Source organism: Trichechus manatus, unplaced genomic scaffold, assembly GCF_000243295.1.
Source record: "Trichechus manatus latirostris isolate Lorelei unplaced genomic scaffold, TriManLat1.0 scaffold00005, whole genome shotgun sequence".
Lineage (NCBI taxonomy): Eukaryota > Metazoa > Chordata > Mammalia > Sirenia > Trichechidae > Trichechus > Trichechus manatus.
In genome coordinates this window covers 1,682,265-1,703,171 of record NW_004443941.1, presented here as the reverse complement: position 1 = coordinate 1,703,171, position 20,907 = coordinate 1,682,265, and the positions used below count along the sequence as shown (strand labels likewise).

General features: G+C 44.7%; 1 non-coding gene across 1 annotated transcript; it reads left to right on the top strand.

The window, feature by feature from the left end:
• The first annotated feature begins 17,149 nt into the window (after nt 1-17,149).
• On the top strand, nt 17,150-17,220 carry TRNAG-GCC (transfer RNA glycine (anticodon GCC)). The gene has a single exon. It is a non-coding gene; the product is annotated as a tRNA-Gly (tRNA).
• The last annotated feature ends 3,687 nt before the right edge of the window (nt 17,221-20,907 follow it).

Genomic DNA, 20,907 nt, shown 5'->3' with positions numbered 1-20,907 from the left:
ATCTCTTAAAACCAACATGACGTACAGAAAGCTGCCGAGGTTGAGTCCAGACTTGAGCTGTCAGCTGTTTACCCTCAGCAAAACTAACACGAGACCTGGTTTGCAGAAAAGTCAAAACTGAGACATTTCTGATCAGGCTGAAAGTTGTGACCTGTTACTTTCAATTTCTAACTATTCTAGAAGGAAGAAGCGTTTCCACTGTGGGAGTTCAAAGAGGCAAAACAGCCTTTGATTTCAGTGGATATCTTTTCTTAATGTTTTAGGAATGAGCAATTGACCAGCAGTGGGGAAATAAATATTAATCCCGAAGTACCTTTTTTTCTAACACTGTACCCAACACCTAAGCGTTGTAAGTAAACTTGCACCGAAATAATAAGATGATGGCGGTAATTATTTTAATGAGAATTCCCTAGTCAGAATAATAAATAGCTAGATGGCCTCATGCTACACTGAAAGGTAGTACATAAGGAAAAATAGGCCCTGGTGACTGATGTGTGATAAGAGAACCTTCTGCTCGCAGGCTGGGCACTTCTGTCACCACGTGTTACTGATAGCACATATTATTTTTACTACATGGTGTCTTTATTACATAAAGTCTAACTGCAGGAAAAAATACTTTTCTCTCCTTGTTTTGATAGGCATTTCTATAGAAGGGTGGGATACAGAGAAGGCTGTGTTTTGTGGAATTCCACGATCAGGAAGGATATTTACCGATGACTGCTCTTAGCACTTCTATGAGCGCTGCACCCTGGCCTTTTAAGGGGGGAGGAAATTCAGTACAATAAACTTGTGATAAAAATAAGAATGAGGTTCTGATGGAGACACACGGAAGCTGGAGACTGGGAATTAAGCTTCAGCTTCCTTCTCCCTGGATATTCCTGTGTTCAGGTAATACCACCTAAAGAGTCTATGAAATCTCTCACTGAGCTAAAATCTCTGATAAAATAGCACTTTATCTGCACCTTGGTCCTGAGGTGGAGGTAAGATCAGATCTTTCTGGGTGTGATTTCATAATGGTAATTTTTCATAATTATGAAATTGAAATTACACTGACTTCAGTGGAATGCTCTTCAGGGGAGCAAGCAGAGTTACAGAAATCTGACATCCAGGACCAGACAAGCCTGGGTGTCTGGACCGTGCGCAGTTTCCACAAAGAAGGTCAAAAAGGGCTGAACGAAAAGGTGTATCAAAGGTATCCTTGGAACCCAGAGCCAATAAAAAGGAAGCTATTCTCTTCTGAGACCTAATTAACTTTTATATCCATAGCTAGACTGCAGATTTGTTCACTGCTTATGTCTAGGACTAAAAAAATATACGTGCCACAGAACTAGGCTTTTAAATGATCTATTGGGTGGCTCTGCCATGCTGGTTAAGGAATTTTCTGTTCTTTAGAGGTTTTCAGTCAATGAATAAGTAAGTCTATGCTAGTTCCCCCCCCGCAAAATGTTAAGGATTTTCCTAAATCTATTTTCAAGGAATCAAGGACTTAGTCCTGTAACTTCCAAGATATTCCCTTCAAATCCTAAATCAAAACCAAATAAAAAATGTTCAGGAAACAAATTTCGTACCATGGGCTTTGCAAGGATTAGTCGCCTATTAGAGTTGCTGTTCCTATATGATCCTTTTTCACGTTTTAAAGGAGGATATATATTTTTCTGTTACCTTTCCTGACCGTAAAGCAATCACAGGAACCTGCAGGAGGCACCATAAATATGCAAATTTCTCAGAAATAACTGTTTTCAGTGGTTATGCCTCCAAGTAGTCGGGGAAACAGGAGAGCTGGAGCTGCCTACTTCCAAGTAATTCGTATGTTGGTGGTGCCCCCTGCTGCAACCACAGGTTGTCCAAGAAAGGGGAGAATAAAATTCGGAAGCATGTAGATCTGGTTAATATGTCAAGGAAATGCCCACCGCCCCTGTTCCAGAAACAGCCATACCCAACTTCAGAGTTGCCTCTGCCAGCCACAATGTCACTTTAAACATCTCCCCAGCCTAAAATCTGTAAGATTTGCTTTTATCTCAAAACCATTAAATACGCAGGTTACATAGATATAGATTTTTTTCTTCAAAAAAAAAAAAAAAAAAACACACCAAGATCCAAAGCAGCATTTTCAAAGAATGAAATGTTTTAAGAATTTCCTAGAGGTTACCTAACGAGAATAAATTCTGAATTAGAAGGATATGACGCTACTCGCCAGGAGATTAGAAAGGGAAGGGAAAAGCTGAAGTGTGAACGGTGTGTAGAGCGATCCCACAGTTTTAAATGGCTTTATTCATTAAAGAAAAATTTTTGTGGGCCATTAGCTCATCGTGTGGGCTGGACATTTTGATATTCAAAAATAAAATAAATAAATGAAACAACCAAGTTAGGAACATTGGAAAAACAGATCACAGTAACTCTACAGTCACTCTATTACAGATTTTCATATTAAGACTGGGGTGGGGGGGAGGCGGGATAGCTGATAGAACAGAATAACACGATACAATTCAGACCTGTGACGGTCTGTTGAATACATAATATGCATTTTTAAATTGCCTGGATATGTACTCACATGACAGAACCTAATGGATTTAGGAGGAGCCCTTGCTCTTGATCAAATCATAAAAACTGTTACAAACTTGTCTATCACATCAAATCCCATACACGCCTATTAAAATTGGTTTTGGTCTTCTTGTTTAAATACCAGAGTAGGAGTGGATGAAAGGAAACTGAACCCACAGAAGAAGCTCAGTCAGGCATTAGAAGCTCTAGATTAGAATCACCAAGACAAGCCTTGATGACGACATTCTTAACTTTTTCTGTGGGACACCTCCCATCTTTCCCAACCCCCTATGGCCCCCAGTTTTGCTATTTTTTAACATCAGTTTCAGAAACGTAAGATCTCTCCTAGTGTAAACATATTCCAGCGGCTAAGCACTGGAGTTTGAATTTCCAGTTAGATCTGCACCTCATTTTCACATTCAAGATCTTCACAGCTAGAGCAAAGTAGAGGACTGAGGAAATTACCTATATCATTTCAGCAATGAGCTGCCTTTATCTGAATCATCCCGGAAGCTTGTGTCCTGCCTGTGGAGCTCAGACCTGACAGCCTGCGAGGAGAGAGGGAGAGAACTGGTGGGTACTAGTTACCAGGCTGAACTAATTAGAAATACATCTTGATATTAAAGGGACTCATCTTTTCCTTACTCAAGATTTAAGCCAGCTCCCCCTTACTCTGTGATAAAGGGAATTTTTAACTTCCCACTCCGGGTTTATTACCACAAAAGGTAAGCTGTCGGAAGAAGAAAACCAGCGTGCCCAACAGCAGTTGGGAATCGAAGCTTCTCTTCGCCAGAACCTCTGCCGTATATGCTCTGTCACTCACCTTCTCGACACTCAGGACAACCATCCAATCTATTGAATCAGGAGACGGTTTGATCTTATCTGCATCTGTGAACTGACTGTCAACCTGCTTAGGCTGCGTATTAAATCATCTATAGTAGCTGCATCAAGCTGGGATGACCTGTTAATTCTCAATTTATTAACCCTTGGAGTGTAGTCATCAAGTTTAATCTAGTGTAGCCCACATTTATTTTACAAGACGAAATCCTTCTTTAAGATATGACTGTGCTGTAGGTTACAAACAGCTAGTGTGGGTTTCATTACGATAATTGGGGGGGGGGGAGACTGTCTGAAAAATGCCAGGGTGGCTACCTTCACAGGCTGCGTCTGGTCCCAGGCCCTCTCCTGGGCTGGGGTTTGCCTGTGAAATGAAACGTTCTCCAGGAACAATTCTGTCCCGAAAAAGAATGAAAAGAAAAAAGAGGGGAGGGGAAGAAAGGGGAAAGAGAAAGGCCGCTGACAGACTGCCAGTGGTCCAAGGCCAGAAAGGCTGATTGCCAAGGCAGCGTCAGCCCCTAACGTGATGTCCCAGGAAGAACATTTCCCAAAGCAAACACCTGGCACAAACAGCAACAACATTCCTTAAGGGAGTCCAACTTCTCCACCAATAAGGGTTTCTGTTTCCAGATTGAAGGATTTTTCACCACCCCCTTCCAAAAAGAATTCTGAACAAATCAGAATAGAAGGTGGCCCTGCTAAAGAGGAGGAAAGATATTCGTTTAATATGTTAATCTGGACTTCAGACCAAAAAAAAAAAGAGAGATCTATCTTTTCTACTTGTCCATTACTGATGTTATCAACATATTCATAGCTTTTCTTTCAGACACAAACTGGTAGGCATGCTCCTTTTTTGGTGACCACGTGCCTGGTATCTCTCTAATGTAGCCTAATAACAATTTTAGCATTCAGATGAAGCGATTCCATTCTGTGACTGCCTTTTCTATTAGATTTGATTTTGAGAAGCCCCAGTGGGTGCCTTCCAGGCAGAGATCTATCTATGAAGCTGCTACCGACTCAATAGCAGCCTGGGCTAACCTTGACCTTTCCCGAGACCCCGCTCCATCTGGTGCCAGTCTGCTTTCCACTCCCCCCCGCCCTCCTTCCTTGCTTCATAGTCAACATTGATCAAGGCAGAACGGAGCGTCTCCTGGAAGGGCTGGGCAGGCTCAGGAGGACGGCACATTTCAGTATATGGAAATTATCAGGCCTCTTATGCAATCATAAATCTACATAGGAGTCTTGTGATTTGATATTTCATTCACCTCCAAAGATTTTTTTTTTTTTTTTCCTCTCTCCCTCCCAACAGGGATTTATAAGCTCTGTAAGAGCTCCCGGACAACGGCTTTCCCCAACACCTGGAAATTATCAAGCTTGCTGCTTGCTGAATGATACTAACAGCTCTAATGCTGCAAATTCATTTTTAACAACTCACTGGCTTTTATCTAGGGTGCGTGCGCGTGTGTGTGCGTGCGTGTGTGTGTGCGTGCGTGTGCGTGCGTGTGTGTACGTGTGCGTGTGTTTGTGCGCGCATGTGTGCATGCGTGTGTGTGTGTGTGTGCATGCGTGTGTGTGCGTGTGTGTGTGTCTTTCTTTAAGAAAAATCTACCAAAGCAACGGATAGTATCAGAGACACCAAAATCAAATCTGACTTGAATACCCTACATCTCCACACCCATCCTCACCATGTCTGTGTAGATAGGTAGATTTTTCTACCTCTGTGTTCTGTTCCCTTTCTTAGCTGCTTAAAAAGGAAGAGATAAAGAGGGAAATGGGGCTGAGGAGGGAGAGCAAGGACAGAGAGACAGGGGAAGATGCAGAGATAACTGGATGGAATACTTGAGTGGAGCTTGAAGCCCGTCTCTCCCCACCCCAGGCCAATCTCCTCTTTCCCTAAGACCCACAGGAATGTCTCACTGTCCACATCACCCACTGCAGTGCACAGACGCCTCCTGTGCCTCACACCCCCTTTCTTCCCTCTGGATCAGGGGCTGGGTGGGAAAAAGGCTGCCTGAGCGGGAGTCACGTGGGCAGCCCGTGGGCAGCGCAGCAGCGGCTCAAAAGAAATTGACTGACTGGCCGCTTGGGCGCATTTCAATATATGGAAATGACCAGAGGCTTCTGCAATAAATCAGCACTCAACACTTTGTCATTTTTCTAGTTCTGCTTCATTTTCCTGTTCTCCTCTTCTCCTCACAGTACTCTCAATTCTTGCCTTTTGCCCTGCCGCCTCTCCTCCCCCCGCCGACCCCTCCCCCTTTCCAATTCTTGCCCCATCCTCTCCAACCGCCCCTTTTTCTGTTTTCTGGATCCCCTGTAATTGGCAACATCCGGTGAACGACGATTCTTTCCTTTATAAAAATAAAAAAAAATTCTAACAAAATCGGGCAGTGTTAGCTGTCACGCCTCGGGTTTCCTCCGACACGAGGCGCCCGGGATGCGCCCACGTCATCCCCAGGACAGGGACCTCAAGCCCCCCGCGCTAAAGAAGAAAGAAGAACACGGCGGTCCTCACTTCGCCTTTCCTACCCCCGCCCCCGCCCCGAGGGGTTCTCTTAGGCAACTTCAAAGAGTATCAGGAGCAACTTGTGCCCTGAAATGCCCAGGATGGCGCAGGGTGGGTGGCCAGAAGGAAAGGGAGGCGTAGGGGAATCCGAGTGGGCTCGCAGCTCCTGCTTTGCTTTGGCGCATCCCCTGCTGCCCTCCACCTAACCCTGCCCTTCTGCCTCGGGTCTTTCTGACACCAAAGCTGCCGTCCCCGCATTCTGCAATTACTCTGCCTGTTTCTCAGGGGCTCCACGCAGCCAGAATTTTGTGGCGCGTGCAAAGCGAAATTAACAAAACCCCACCACCGCGCTTTTTTCTTTCCCTTTTTTCCCCCTTTTTTTTAAGTTCGGTGCAGAAGCAAACTCCCTAGCTTCCTCCGCCCCTCCCCCAACTCCTGGTGGAGATTTCTAGGCTCTCCACTTGGGCTCGCTTGTCGTCTGGGCAGCATCTCTTTTTTTTTCTTCCGCTTGGATCTGGGAACAATAGGCATGTAAAGGGTCAGTGGGCATCACCCTATAAAGCTCAGAACCTAATTAATTTTATTAAAGGAGGATCTGTTTATGCAATATGACAGCCTGGGGGAATTAACCATTTGAGGACGCAGACGCTGTTGAGACACTAGAGATTTCGCTCTCACATCATCAGTTTACACCCCCTGCCTTGTTCGATCCTGGGCGGGACCGTGATCCGGGTCTGGCTTTTGTTTGACCTTGCAAGGGCTTTTCTAAATCCCGGGGTTCTGCTCAACGCGAGGGCCACTCGGAACATCCAGATATTCCCATTGCCATATGACACAGAGATAAAGTCCTGGCCCCTCACTCTTGCAGTGACAGCTCCGAAGGTCTCACTGGGGGGGGGGGGGGACTCTGACGTGTCCTAAGCTGGATATTTGGTGCTCGGAAATGCTTTACTTGAAAATCACTTGTATGAAATCCAATATGCCTTCTCAAGAGCAAAGAAAAACATAACTGTTTTTAACTTATTATTTTTATTTTTCCTGCCACTCTGGTAATTTGAAATACATTTTTAATAACCTCCTGGAAAAAAAGAACCCAATTTAATAGTTTAGACATATTGTTCTTTGACTTAATATTCCTGTGTATTCCTTAATTGCCAAAATGAAGTTTCTTTCATTTACAAGGGCTAACTTTATATCTCTTAGGCATTCTAATATCATAGTCTTTTTTTTTTTTTAAACCATCACCTTGGATTTTGTTCAACAGGGATCTAGAAATGTATAGCATATGTATAGAAATAGATATGATAAAATATTCAAGAGCTCTCTGAAGGAAAATGTGCTTGAAAATAACCCCCTCTTTTACGGAATTTGTTTTGATTTAGATCTATAGATAGTAAAAAGAATGAAAGAAACTGTGAATTACACTGAATATAAGATGTTTATCACTTTAATATTACACTTCCTAGCTTCCATATTACAGAGCTTTAGAATATTCCCGAAGCTTTCAGACTGAAGCTCTGCCTTGTGCTTATCTGAGGTTTGTCTGGAAAGACCTGCCAGCACGGGCCAACTAAAAATGAATGTCAATTAATAATAATCAAAAAGCTCCCTGATTTCTACCCTCATGTAATTTAACAGGTTTGGAGAGAATGTAAGAGAACAACAGTTGTGAGAACATTCCAATGTATGCGGTTCTAACAGCTTTCATTCTGAGACACCAAGCCTTCCGAAAATAGAATGGCTTAGCATTTCTTTCTTATATTAAAAGTCCAATCTACACTTCACAGAAAATGTTTTTTTATCACAAAAATATTTGTCTCTAACAAAATGCACTTTTTGTTCCACCAAGAAAGCAAACATCTTGAAACAGATTCTCCCAGTTTTTTACAGCTCCCCATTGCAATTTTCTGTGCTATTTTCAACTGCCCCTTCTCCCGTAAGAGAGTCTTTGAACAGTGGAATAAAAATAATTACTATTGAAATACTGAACTAGAATGCCCTGTTTCCCAATATTGCTAACAAAATCTCCGATTCTCAAAGTACTTTCTGATGGAGCGAGGCAAATTGGGGAACTCGCACTGATATTTCTAAGTGCAGTTTGTTGTTTTAAAAACATATTGTACTGATTAATAAAAATGTGAAATAATTTGAGTTACAAAGTTTGAACTACGAATCGCCATCTGCTCAAATGGGGGAAAACCAAAAATTGCCAAATATATTTTCTCACCTCTTTTTTTCATGATAACATAAACAACATTCCTGAATAATTAAAAAAAAAGAAAAAGAAACTGACTACATTTAATGCATTTTTATAGTTCAACAACTGCTTGGTGAGTCCACCTTCTCAAATGTGCTATTATTTTTTTCTTAATTACTTACATATGTTCTATCAGAAGATGTATGTTCTAGAGCTTTTCCTGCTCACTGTGCAGCTCTCTTTAGCTCTATCGATTAGGACGATAAGCCCCCGGGTTGATAGGATAAAATAGGCTGCAGTATACAGTAACCTCAACTTGGTCCTAGGTGTCAACTATGTCAGAGACCTGTGAGAACAGTCAGAATATCCCCTGGAGGTGAGGAGAATAGAAAAAAATTCCATTAGCCCAGACTGGGAGGAAAACATACCACCCACCAAATAGATGCATTCATGTAAAGAAGTATGTCAGGCAATTCAGCTTAGCATTGGTGGGAAAGAAAGTAGGTAAGTCTGCCGTCCATGGCTATTGCAAACAGTTGTGGATGGGCTGGCACCCAGCAAACACAGTGACACGTTGTCTAGGAAGTACTAAGCTGTTGGTACCTAAGCAAAGAAGATAAACCAAGAGTCAGCAGCACACGAATCCTAATAGGAGATTCAGTATGGAGTCAAATGTACTGGGTATGACAGATAAAGCAGGTTGATTTTTAATCATCCTAAGAATAAAGAATAAATAAGGGCCCCTGGTGGCACAGAGGTTAAGAGCTCAGCTGCTAACCAAAAGGTTGGCAGTTCAAATCCACCAGCTGCCCCTTGGAAATCATATGGGGCAGTTCTACTCCGTCCTATAGGGTCACTATGAGTCACAATTGACTTGATGGGAACGGGAAGAATAAAGAAATCGAATTCTATTCAGTTGATCATAAAATAATATATATTTTTCTGTTTTGCCTTTATTTTCCAGAGCCTGACTACTGTGGGGGAACAAACGCCCTAGCTTTTGTAGAGAGTCATTTACACAGTGATCAAAATGCTACATGTGGTGAGCGGTTGATCAGGCCGCGCCAGGGGCCGGGGAGGGTGGGCCATGTAGGCTGTGCTCTCATCCCCCTCCAAGTGGTGTCCACCCCTGCACCCCACCATTGCTGTTCAGTTTTCCTTCCAGTAAGGGTGAGGTGTGAATACCCAGGCTCTGGACGGGATGTGGAAGTTGCTTCCTTCCGTTGGGTGGGGTGTAAGGGAATGAAGAACTATACTGAAAACGCCACAGGATGACCCTGAGCATCTGCTGCCTTCACTTTTGTTTACTCAGACTGTAATTCCTTGAACACGGCAGTTGCTACTTTTGCTTTGTTTTGCTTTTAATTCATAACAGATCTATCTAATTTATAGGATATTGAATATTGTGTATGATATGAAGTTGGCAGGCACCTTATTAAAGTTGATTTAATTCCAGGTGCTTTTGCATGTCTACCGTACTCAGGACCTGTGCCAGATACGGAGGGGACCAAAGACAAGTTAAAAAAAAAAAAAAGTTCATGCCCTTGACTGGTTCACAGTCCAGTGGAGGGCCTCAAGCACATCTGGCTTCAAAACAAGTCAGACTGGGGAACAGACAACAAAGAGGAGAGGGAGGAATCACCCCAAAGCAAATTTCTCACCTGCTTGGGAAGAATGAGACGGGCTTTGCTAGGTGGGAAGACACCCCAGGTGGAAGGACTCACCTCAGCCAAGACCAGACAGCATGAATGTGCTTGGTGAGTTTAGGGGCTGCACGCTGCCCAGTGTGGCTGAGGCCCAGAGCGGAGTGCCAGGACAAGTCTCAAAGGAGGGTGGGGCAAGTTTAGGGAGGGCCTCCAATGGCGTGTTTCAGTGTTGACCTGATTCTGTAAGCAGTGGAAAACCATTTGAGGATTTGGTGTAGGGGAGTGGTGACAAGTTCTTTGGAAAATGAAACCTGGAGGCAATTTGGAGGACGAATTGAAGCAAGTTCTCTGCCACTCAACCTATTTTCCCATCTGCCAGTCTCAAGAAGAAGCAGCCCGTATGCAAATGACACAACTTGGACCTTATCAGGGATGGAATATTCACTGCTTTGTCCTTCATAACTAAAGAAGATGCTTTTGACTTGGATACCCAAGATGGCTGACTTTTGGAATCTTCACAAATAAAAGCTGTTCTTTGAATGTTTGGAATCTTCATGTTTAAGAACCTAACTAGTCTTTCCCTGTGGGAGTCCAGAGGATTTTACTTCTAACCTCACTCCTTCTCTGACCCAATTTGCCAAAAGGTAAGACCCACACTCTACCTCTAAGAATGAATACTTGAAGATACATAACGCTTGCTTCTAACTATTCAATCATATTGATTCAGCATCCACCATAGGTACAGCCCTTTGCTGAATCCTCTTTAAAAAATGAGCCCATAGATATTGAGAAAACAAGGCTTGATAATACACGTCATTATAAATTTTTTAAAATAACCTAAACTCAGATGATGGAAGAGTAGCAATTGTGATCAGCTGACGGGTCAGATGACGAGCTATGTTTTGTAAGTTAAAAAACACTTTAAATTAGATTCTGTCTTTGCAGACCTGGAGATCAGCTTCTAGAAGTTTAACTATGAGGTTTCGTGGCTTTTGTTTGACTTCTCTAGCTCCACTCAATAGAAAATAACAGTATGAACAATGGGACACCGTGCTGCATTTCAAGTAGCCTTCTGCTAATTAGAAAATTACCCGGTATCATCATAAGGGCTGCCAGCATTGTTTTAATATGGGTCTGCTAATATTCCATTCGGAGGGCCCTAATTTAAAAATCTTGTATCTTGGCTGCTAAAATCACTGCAGGCTGAATCTTGTCAAACAGGAGGAGACTTTGTTCTCCAGGCCTGGACATGGAGCATAATGGTGTCACTTTAAAATGCCTGGAATGCATGTGGTGGTACAGCAGGGGGAGGGGACAAAAAATTGTCTTTAAATGCTTTCCTCTCAGCACACCTGAGCTGTGATCGCAGATCAGAACCTACTTCTCTGGAGAATGAGGACTGCTTTGACATTTCTTTAGTGAGAGAAAATCTCAAGTAACTCATATGAATTTGTTAGACAGGATTTAGCCAAAATATACGTTTACGTGAGATTAAAACAAAATCTTTTCATCGTAACATTTACAGTTGTTATCTGCTCCTCTGTTACATTATTTGTTTGGGTTTAAATCAAGAAGAATGAGCCAAAAATGTGGATCACGGTCATATAAACACACATTCATGTGCACATTAGCAAAATTTACACGATACACAGAAATACACAGCATGTCCGCTTTCACTAACATCAAAATTGAACGCTTATGGTCTGACTTTAGAAAAATGCTGGGAAAATGAGCGTTAAGTCCATAATTCCATTCTTAGTTATCCCATTGTGATTTGGTATTATTTTTATATAGTTTCCTACTTCAAATATCAGATAGTAAAAGATTTCACTCATCGCATATGTTATACATACCCCGGTGTCAAGGCCAAATGTAAAATAGTTATAGCATGAGACAGCATTCAGTGTGAACCCCAAACATCAGGCTCCAGTTTATCTGTTTATAATAAGGTATTATTTTAATGTAAATTGGTGTGTGGATATGATATTACTCGAGGGAAATGATACTTATAAATAGCTATATCCTTGGCAAAGATTTAACTCAGAAAATTAGCCTTGATTTTTTAGGATTTTCTTTTTCTTCTTTTTTTGCTCGTTGTACTTTCAACCATGTTATATCTTTTAGGCAATTTCTATTTAAACATCAAGGCTGATTAATCCCATGAGTTGTTCTTATTTAAATTACAGATTCATAAAGCGTCGCTTTTCATCCTTGGCAAAAAATAAAAAGTATCAACTTAAAATTTAAACGCATCTCTATCTAAGAAACAAGTGAAACAGTTTACAGTATGTGGCAATTTGAGTGTGATAACTACTTCTGAGCTCTGTAAGCGTTCATTAGCTTAGCTTCCTCCCGTTAGTTTGCAATAAAAATAATAATATTTGCCATTTAGTAGGGGCTTTTCCCCCTCAAAGTGCTTTATGGGCATCAAGTGGTCTATTTATTAATAATCTATCTTCTGCTTAATAAACTAGATTTCTATTTACAATCAATGGGAAAATTAGAAAATGTTCTGTATATGATAAGTGAAAGGCCTTGCTAGCAGACTATCAAATTACATATTTATTTTGCTCTGCCCATTATTTTTAAATAACTTTCTGCTAGCCAATTAAGAATTTCAAAGTCTTAGGCAATAAAACGAGCCCTGGTGGTGCAGTGGTTAAAGAGCTATGGCTGTTCACCAAAAAGGTCAGCAGTTCGAATCCACCAGCTGCTCCTTGGGAACCCTGGGGGACAGTTCTACTCTGTCCGATAGGGTCGCTATGAGTCAGGAAGTGATGGCAGTGGGTTTGCTTTTTGAGTGTGTGTGGTTTTTTTTTTTCTTTTAAGGCAATACAATATAGAAGTCTGTTTCGTTTCTGTTTGTTTTCTAATTTGGGAGGAAGTAGGTTATTTTCAAAGGCACCCCCACCACCAATTTACTCATGCAAAAGGAAAACTTGTTTTCAGATACTGCAGATTAGACACAAAAGAGATTTCATTTGTGTTTATAAAAACTTATCAGCAGCCCTGAGCTGGAGGGGAGGCAGCCCCTGGGACCCCTGGAGGGTCAGTTTAGAGGTCCTTGGGTTCTGCTCCAATAGGAATGGGAAGTGCAAGCAAGTATTTTAAAGACCCAAGGGCTCCAGGACATTTGAGTTTTGCGCCTTCAGTTGCCAGCCAGGGACCCATGATCACCTACGTATTCACAGGCTCTGGCTTCAGGGCAGTGAGAGGGTGTGGGCAGGGGTTAGTATAGCCCAGCCATGGGTGACCTCTACAGTGGAAATCCAACAAGCTGCCCTCGGGGTGGGGGCGGGGGGGGTGTTGGCTAAATGACATAGACTGAGAAATAACCCATCTCTGATCCATTCCCACAGTGTTTCTTCAAGCTGATCTTTTCCTCTTAGGATATTTTGTTCTCTAATGCTTAATTGGAACTACTTACACTTCAGTTTTGACTTTACCATCCAGAGTTCTCACGAGGAACACTTGAAATGTTTGCAGGTTTCAGAGATTCCTTCGAGGGGGCACGCAATAGAAGGAAGGTACACAAAGGTTTAAAACGGCTCACTGCCCTGTAACTTAAATGTATCAACACATGAAGCATCAGATAACCCCAACACATCCAGAAACGGGTTGTACTTGAGCTATCTCTTCAGGCTAGAGATGATTATGATAATAGGAATGTTACCTTACGTTTGGTATTACTTTACAATCTTTTTCTACAGTATTTTCACGTCTCTCTTTTTCAGTTAAGCATCGTTTCGTCTCTTTTCACATTGACTTGGGCTCATTTGCTCTGTAATATTTTTTGTTGTGTTTCCTCAACTGATAAGAATGGGGTAGTGTCAGCAACACCCTAGCTTGTTTGCACAGCATTGTCCTGTGATAATTAAGTGTATTTTTCAAAGGTCCCTAAGCCAGTCATAAAAATGTGCTCAGAGTTAAGCTTGGAATGTTCAGGTCTGATCCTATAAACACATTCTTTCAAACACCACGATAACCTGATTTCTGGTCATTTAAAAATATATACACATGAGACATAACTCTGTCCGAGGGTTTCTGTTTTACCACGAAAGAGTGGTAGGTGCACCTCCTACTCTTTTTTGCACAAAGAATGGATGTGTTTAAAAGTTAATTTTGGTCTTTTTAAATGGTTGCACAAAAGCCTCGGAGGCAGAAATAGGCCCTGTGATTCACCTTCAATTTAAAGCACTAATTTCTGCCTTCTGGGTGCCCGATCTCTGGCAGCAGAAAGCTACCTTCCAGTGCAAGAGGTCAAAGTGTGGGGGGAGACGCCCCCTCGCCCACCGGTACAGCCTTCCCGCTGACGCTGCCCATGAAGGAGGCAGAGAGGGACAATTTGCAAAATCCCACTGGCAGGACAGAAGAAGACATACCCACTCTTTAACAAGTCCCCGACGGCACAACCAGCCGAGGGTAGTCTCCTCACACGCTGAGGGCTTAACTCATCTCAACCAGCCCGGTGTAAGCAGAAGGCCAGGTAGGTACTAGCACGCTGCTCTTCATAAAGAGCCTTTGCGGCCTCGTCCTTCATCTCCTTCCAAAAGCGGCATTTATATAGAACAGGATTGCAGAGCTGGCCAGGAATGGGGACAAGTTGCCACTCAATCACTTTAAAAAAAATTTTTGTGTGTGAAATAATGGCAATAAATTAAAATAATCAAAATATTTAGCTGTACACACCGGCTTCTGCCATGTGTGCGCTTCCTTCCTTTCACGAGGAAGGTTGCTTTACATACCAATAGGTGTTTGCAAAATTACCTTCATGTCTAGTTAGACATGCCGCTCCTGGAAGGGCTAATGGTTTTTTTTTTTTTTTTTTCCGTTGAAATTAATATTTGCTAATAGAAGAACTGTCAGGACTTTGAGGTAAACATTCATTTATGTGCCCAAAAGAACAGAGCGTTCCGCGTTTTCGTTTGCGGGGTGTCCCTCCACCGCAGTCCATCAGCGGTCCAGCACGGCGGGCGGCTCTGGCCGGACCCGGACGTCCAGACCAAGGCGAGGAAGAGCCACCTCCTCCAGCAAGGAACAGAGAAGACTGACTGAACCCGTCTCACAGCCCTGTCCACTCCGGGCAAAAACAGAGGGTGCATGGACCGGCTTCTGCATCACCCCGTAAAGTTTAAAGTGTTGGCCACTGTCAAAAGGCGATTGCAGCATAACCCACGAGAATAAAGCGGGGAGGCTCCGGAGGAAAAACTCAATCTCACACCTACTAAATTTTCATATCTATTTTGGGCATAAATGGATTCTAAAATTTTGTGGCTTAAAAAAAAAGCTTCCGTGAGCACAGCGGAAAAGGTAAGGCCGGGACATTTCAGCGTGGGGACCTGGAAGCGCGGATGGGATTTGGGGCGGATTTAGACATGTTTAGGATCACGGTCCAAAGCAAACACAACAGACGGGATTCCCAGCCGGGAGCGGCACCCCAAAGGTCAGTCCATCCAACCACCAGGCCTCTTCACCTGTACCTCCCTTCTCTTTCCAGGCCTTCTTCTGACTCTGCCTTTCTACCTCAGGAAGGCTCGCGCAATAATTGAAAAAAGGGAGATTTTGTAATACTTTTCAAGGATTACCAAGTCAATTACTGAGAGGGAGAAAAATAAAAAGGAGATCGTTGCAAGGCGCATGCGAGGGCACATTGGATCCCATCAGCTCCTGGGGAGTTAAAATTCTCTCTGGTGAGCGGTGTGTGCCTACACACTGCTGGCAAGCCCACAGCAGTTGAAGGTAGTATTTTGGTCAGCAGGTGTAGACCCCAAATGAACAGTGGTTCAAGGCCCGGATTCCCCCAGGCAGGCATGTGCCGAAATTAGAAACGCATTCCTGGGCTGTTATTTAACATTCTACATGTGTGAGATACGAAATGAAAGGATGAGAATTATCTTAAAATCCCTGCTAAAGCAGGGCCTGCCTTCTAAAGGCAATCTCAAGCTTTAGTAGTTCAGACAGATTCTCTAGCCGACAATTAATATTAATGGGTAGATTTCACGATGTGGCATTATCACTCAGGAGATGGGTGGGCACACCTTCTGGGTTTGGGCAGGTATTAGATGGAATCAAGGGATTACTTGGCTCGGGAGAAATACAAAACCTTGCGTTTGTTTAGTCTCTTTCCTCTTTTGTTTGGACGCAGCTCTAGGTGTGCTTGACTATTTTCCCCCAGTCCTTTATTTGTGGTTGGGAACATCTGCGGGAGGTGGAACAGAAAGGGGTGGACAACTCGCAGAGGTGGCTTGGATGTGGAGCTGTGGCCCGTTTTCCCCTCTCACTAAAAATTCACCACATATTTATTGGATGCCTACTACAGGCCAGGAGCTCTGCCAGGACACTGCAGTAAGCCTGGGCTCAAACAAGATGTCAGTGTCCACAGGTTATTTCTGGATACTTGAGAATAGGTGAAAGGGCACACTGAACCCGCAAAGATAATAAGAGATTTCCTGGTCTGTCTTTACTCCCTTCCCACCACCACACACGAAGTTACTTAAAAGCTGAGAAGAGAGCATGCACGCAGATGCTGTGACCTCAGATGGTCACAGAATTGGGTGACTTACTGGAAATGTACAATAAACTAGACCATGGAATCTACAGAAGGTGTGCAGGGTTATTTCCAATAAAAGTAAACGGAATGAAAATGTTAGGGGGTAGTGAGGCTGAGTCAACGGTGGTGAAACCATATGGGCAGAGACAGCAGGAACGGTGACTCAATGTGAAGAATGTAACTGGTGTCATTGAATTGTACACGCAGAAATGGATGAATGGATGTATGTTCTGCTGTGTCTATTTTCACCAACAGAATGAAAAAGAAAGGACAGCATCTTCAAATGAAAAAAACAGAAACGTAAGTGGAAGCTGTTGATGGTTTACGCTCCTGGAGGAGACAGACAATTACCAGTCTTCAGGTGCCCGAATCCAGGAGACAGCAGCTGCAGGTGCCTGAGCGTGAACTTACGCTCAACTACTGCTCTGATGGTGAAGGAGAAGTCGCCTGGCCACCCGAGACGTTCTGGCCCAGGGAAGAGCACTCCTAATCTTCTGGTCTTGGAAGAAGTGCAGCCAGAATGCTCCTTAGAAGCCAGGATGGTGGGACTTTGTCTTACATCCTTTGGACATGTTGTCAGGAGGGACTAGTCCCTGGAGAAGGACATCATGGTTGGTAAAGTAGCAGGTCAGCGAAAAAGAGGAAGGCCCTCCACAAGCTGGATTGACACAGTGACTGCAGCAATGGGCTCAAGCATGACAACGATTGTGAGGATGGCTCAGGACTGGGCAGTGTTTCATTCTGTTGTACATCGGGTCGCTATGAGTCGGAATTGACTCGATGGCACCTAACAACAGCAGTAGTCCTCTGGTTTACCTACCCAGGAGAGCCTTGTATCCCACAGACATGTATCCTCCTAATACATTCTGTGGGCAGTGGTGGTTCAATGGCAGAATTCTTGCCTGCCATGCGGGAGACCTGGGTTCAATTCCCAGCCAGTGCACCTCATGGCAGCCACCACCCATATGTCAGTGGAGGTTTTCGTGTTGCTATGATGCTGAACAGAGTTCAGCAGAGCTTCCAGACTAAGACGGACTAGGAAGAAAGACCTGGTGGTCTACTTCTGAAAATCAGCCAGTGAAAACCCTGTGGATCACAATGGTCCGATCCATTACTGATTATGGGAATGTCAGAGGACTGGGCAGTGTTTCATTCCGTTGTGCGTGGGGTCACCATGAGTGGGGGCAGCTCAATGGCAGCTAACACCACCACACTGATACTGTCCTTGTTGAATATTTATCACATGCACACAGAGGACAGCAGTGACTTAACCCCAGGTTCTACTGGAGAGCTTGACGCAGATACAGGCCTCCTCCAGACACCATCACAAACACACAGAACCACAGAAGAACCCAAGCTTTGTCAAGTTTGTTTCTGGATCTGATTATCTTGTCCAAAGACGCAGCATGTGGGATGTATACACTTAGCCACTTTATAGATAGTGTTGATCATACTCCCACATTTTCTGGAAACACAGATCAAAGATCTAGCCAGTCCTATTTGCAAGAACAGCAAGACACCGTAAACATCTATTTCCTCTTCACCTTCCTTCCCATCTTACCCCACACACAGCCCACCCCTACTCATCCCTGGTACAGCCAAAACAAACCCAGCTCACACCACCTTTCTCCTCCCCCAGCTACTTCTGGGCATCTTTTCAGGCACAAAGAGCACATGCTGCATGTTTGCATTGCAATCTCTATAAAATTTCACTGTTAGCAACATAACTAAGTATTCAACTGCCCAGATCAACTTGAGGCCTTAAAGCCACACTGTACAACATGGTAGCCACCAGCCACATGTGGCAACTTAAATGTAAGTCAATTAAAATTAAAGCCAATTGAAAATTCAGTGCCTCAGCCACACCTCAATTGCATAATGGTCGCGTGGCTAGCGGCTACCACGTTGGACAGTGCGCTACAGAAGAGATGCAGAGTATTTCCATCATGGCGGAAAGTTCTACTGGACTGCGCTGGACTGGAGGGTATGAGGCCAAGAGGCAGGAAGTGTTCTTGGACCCCTTCAGAGAGGGGCTTGGGAAAGCCAGGCCCCGAAGCTGCTAGTTTTCGATCAAGTCTAAATGCTAGTGGTCCCTCTACAAACAACACCCAGGCCTACAGCACTTCAAACGAGGCGTCAAAAAACCAAACTCCTTGCCGTCCGGTCATAGCGACCCTACAGGACAGAGTAGAACTGCCCCATAAGGTTTCCAAGGAGCGGCTGGTGCATTCGAACTGCTGACCTTTTGGTTAGCAGCCGAGCTCTTAACCACTGCACCACCAAGGCTCCGGGGTGTTAAGGCGGTGGTGAAAAGCCTGCGCAGTGCAGAATTCTGGGGCAAATTCTTTGCTAAGGGGCAGAAGGAGGTAGAAGCTTCCAGGGCAGCCTTGGGGTTAAACCCACTCCGGTACCTCCAGCCTCTTGCTCTTAACCCAGGCTCGCATGGGTCCCAGCTGCGGCGTGGAGAGCCAGGTCGGGGCCCGGGGGTCCTTTAGCACCAGGGCGGGCAGCGCAAGACAAAGGCTCGGGCGGCAGCTGCCCAGCCCGGCGCGCAGGGGCGGCCACCCGGGGCGCCCGCTGCCTCCGCGGCCCTGCGGGAGAGGCCGGCGCCGGCCTTTGTCTGCGCCGCCTCCTGGCCGGTCTGCAGGAAGCGGGCGCCATCGTGCGGCCGCAGTCGGGCACTGCGCCCCCGGAGGCGCCTCGCGACCCTCTGCGGCCAGAACCACCCAGCTTGTCCGGAATCCTGGCGGGGACTGTTGGGGTGCGCTCTAGCAGGTGTGCTATGTGTCATATAAACATACGGCCACTTCTGATAACGGCAACAGGTAACGGCAGCAGAGAAACTAGAAGTGGGCATACGTGTCTATGTAAAATGGATAAAGATAGCCAACTGCAGTTAGGGTCATGGCCAAGAATATTTATTAATGAGCCGCTTGCGTGAGCGCGGACTATGTCTGGGACATGACAAGACAAAGCAGTGCTTGCCCTGGCGGCCTCACGTCGGCGACAAGGGTGAGAGGGGGGCTTCTGAGTCTTCGAACTTTTTTACCACATGCACATATTACCTGCTCAAAACAAAAGCATTTAATAATTTAAAGATACATTTAATGAAATGTGTCTGTGGCGTTTATCCTGTGCAGATGATGCTGGCGCCAAAGGTGAGCGATAGTGCAACCACGCCAGGCCCTTCCAAACTCTCTAATCCCCGACCCAGCGCTGGTGGGCTACACACAGCCCAACTGGGTGTTCAGTCTGCAGGCGCTCAACAAGCCACGCCCAGTGTGACGTTTGGTGAAGGGGAGGTTTCTCTCCTCCACGTGGCCCTGTTCAGGCTGGGTGAGGAGTGGAGAGCGTGCATGGGGTTCTCATCTTGTTGACCAAATTCCTCTCACCATTGTTTTGCCTCAGAAAATGCTCATCCCTGTAGATAAACAGAAAAGGAACCATTGACCCTTTGGCTTATTCTAGAAGTCAGGAGTAGAGTTGAAGCTCTCAGAAACGACACTCCATCTCCTTCCCGTCCGATCGTCTCTCCTAAACATCCAACCCTATCTGCCAGCATGGATCCCCGCATTTCGGCAAATTCAACCTATGAGGCCATTTAACACGCTACAATTGGTTACTTTAAGCTACTTACAATGCCCGGAGCCTTGATTCAGTGATGCATTTGCAGAACTAGGCCTTGTGAGATGGACCCAGGCGTGCCTGGCCCCCAGGAGCATAGAATCTGGCGGTGGAGGTAAGGCATATGCACAGGGCCAGTGCAGCCCCTCCAGGCGGGGACCATGCCACCATCTTCCTCATGGCCTGGGGCCCAGCACTGCGCCTGGCAGTGTATTGAACTGAAGTCTAGATGTGTTGTTTACCCTGGAAGTGCTCGGGGGAGTCACAGAAAATGACAGGGCAGTGTCTCAGTTACCTAGTGCTGCTATACAAGAAATACCACAAGTGGATGGCTTCAACAAACAAATTTATTTTGTCACAGTTTAGGAAGTTAGAAGTCTGAATTCAGAGCACCAGCTCTAAGGGAAGGCTTTTTCTCTCTGTTGGCTGTGGAGGAAGGTCCTTGTCTCTTCAGCTTCTGCTTCCTGGTTCCTTGGAGATCTCCACATGTCTTGGCATCTATGTTACCTCACCTCTTGTTTAATCTCTGCTGCTTGTTAAAGCTCTTTATGCTGATTGGACCGAGTAAGGAAGAAGTATCAATGACTCTAGACTTATTGGTAGATATTTTCAAGTTGGAGGGTGGGAAATTCACCCAACAAAAATTCAGATATCTTCCCCCTCAGTGAAATTTCTGGAGGTCCAGTGGTATGGGGCATATTGAGATATTCCTTCTAAAGTGAAGGATAAGTTGTTGCATCTGGCCCCTTCTGCAATTAAAAAGAAGGCACAACACCTGGTGGGCCTCTTTGGATCTTTGGAGGCAACATATCCTTCATTTGGGTCTACCACTCCTACCTATTTATCAAGTGACTTGAAAAGCTGTTAGTTTTGAGTGGGGCCCAGAACAAGAGAAGACTCTGCAACAGGTTCGGGCTGCCGTGTAAGCAGCTCTGCCACTTGGACAATGTGCTCCAGCTGATTCAATGGTGCTTGAAGTGGCAGTGGCAGATAGAGATGCTGTTTA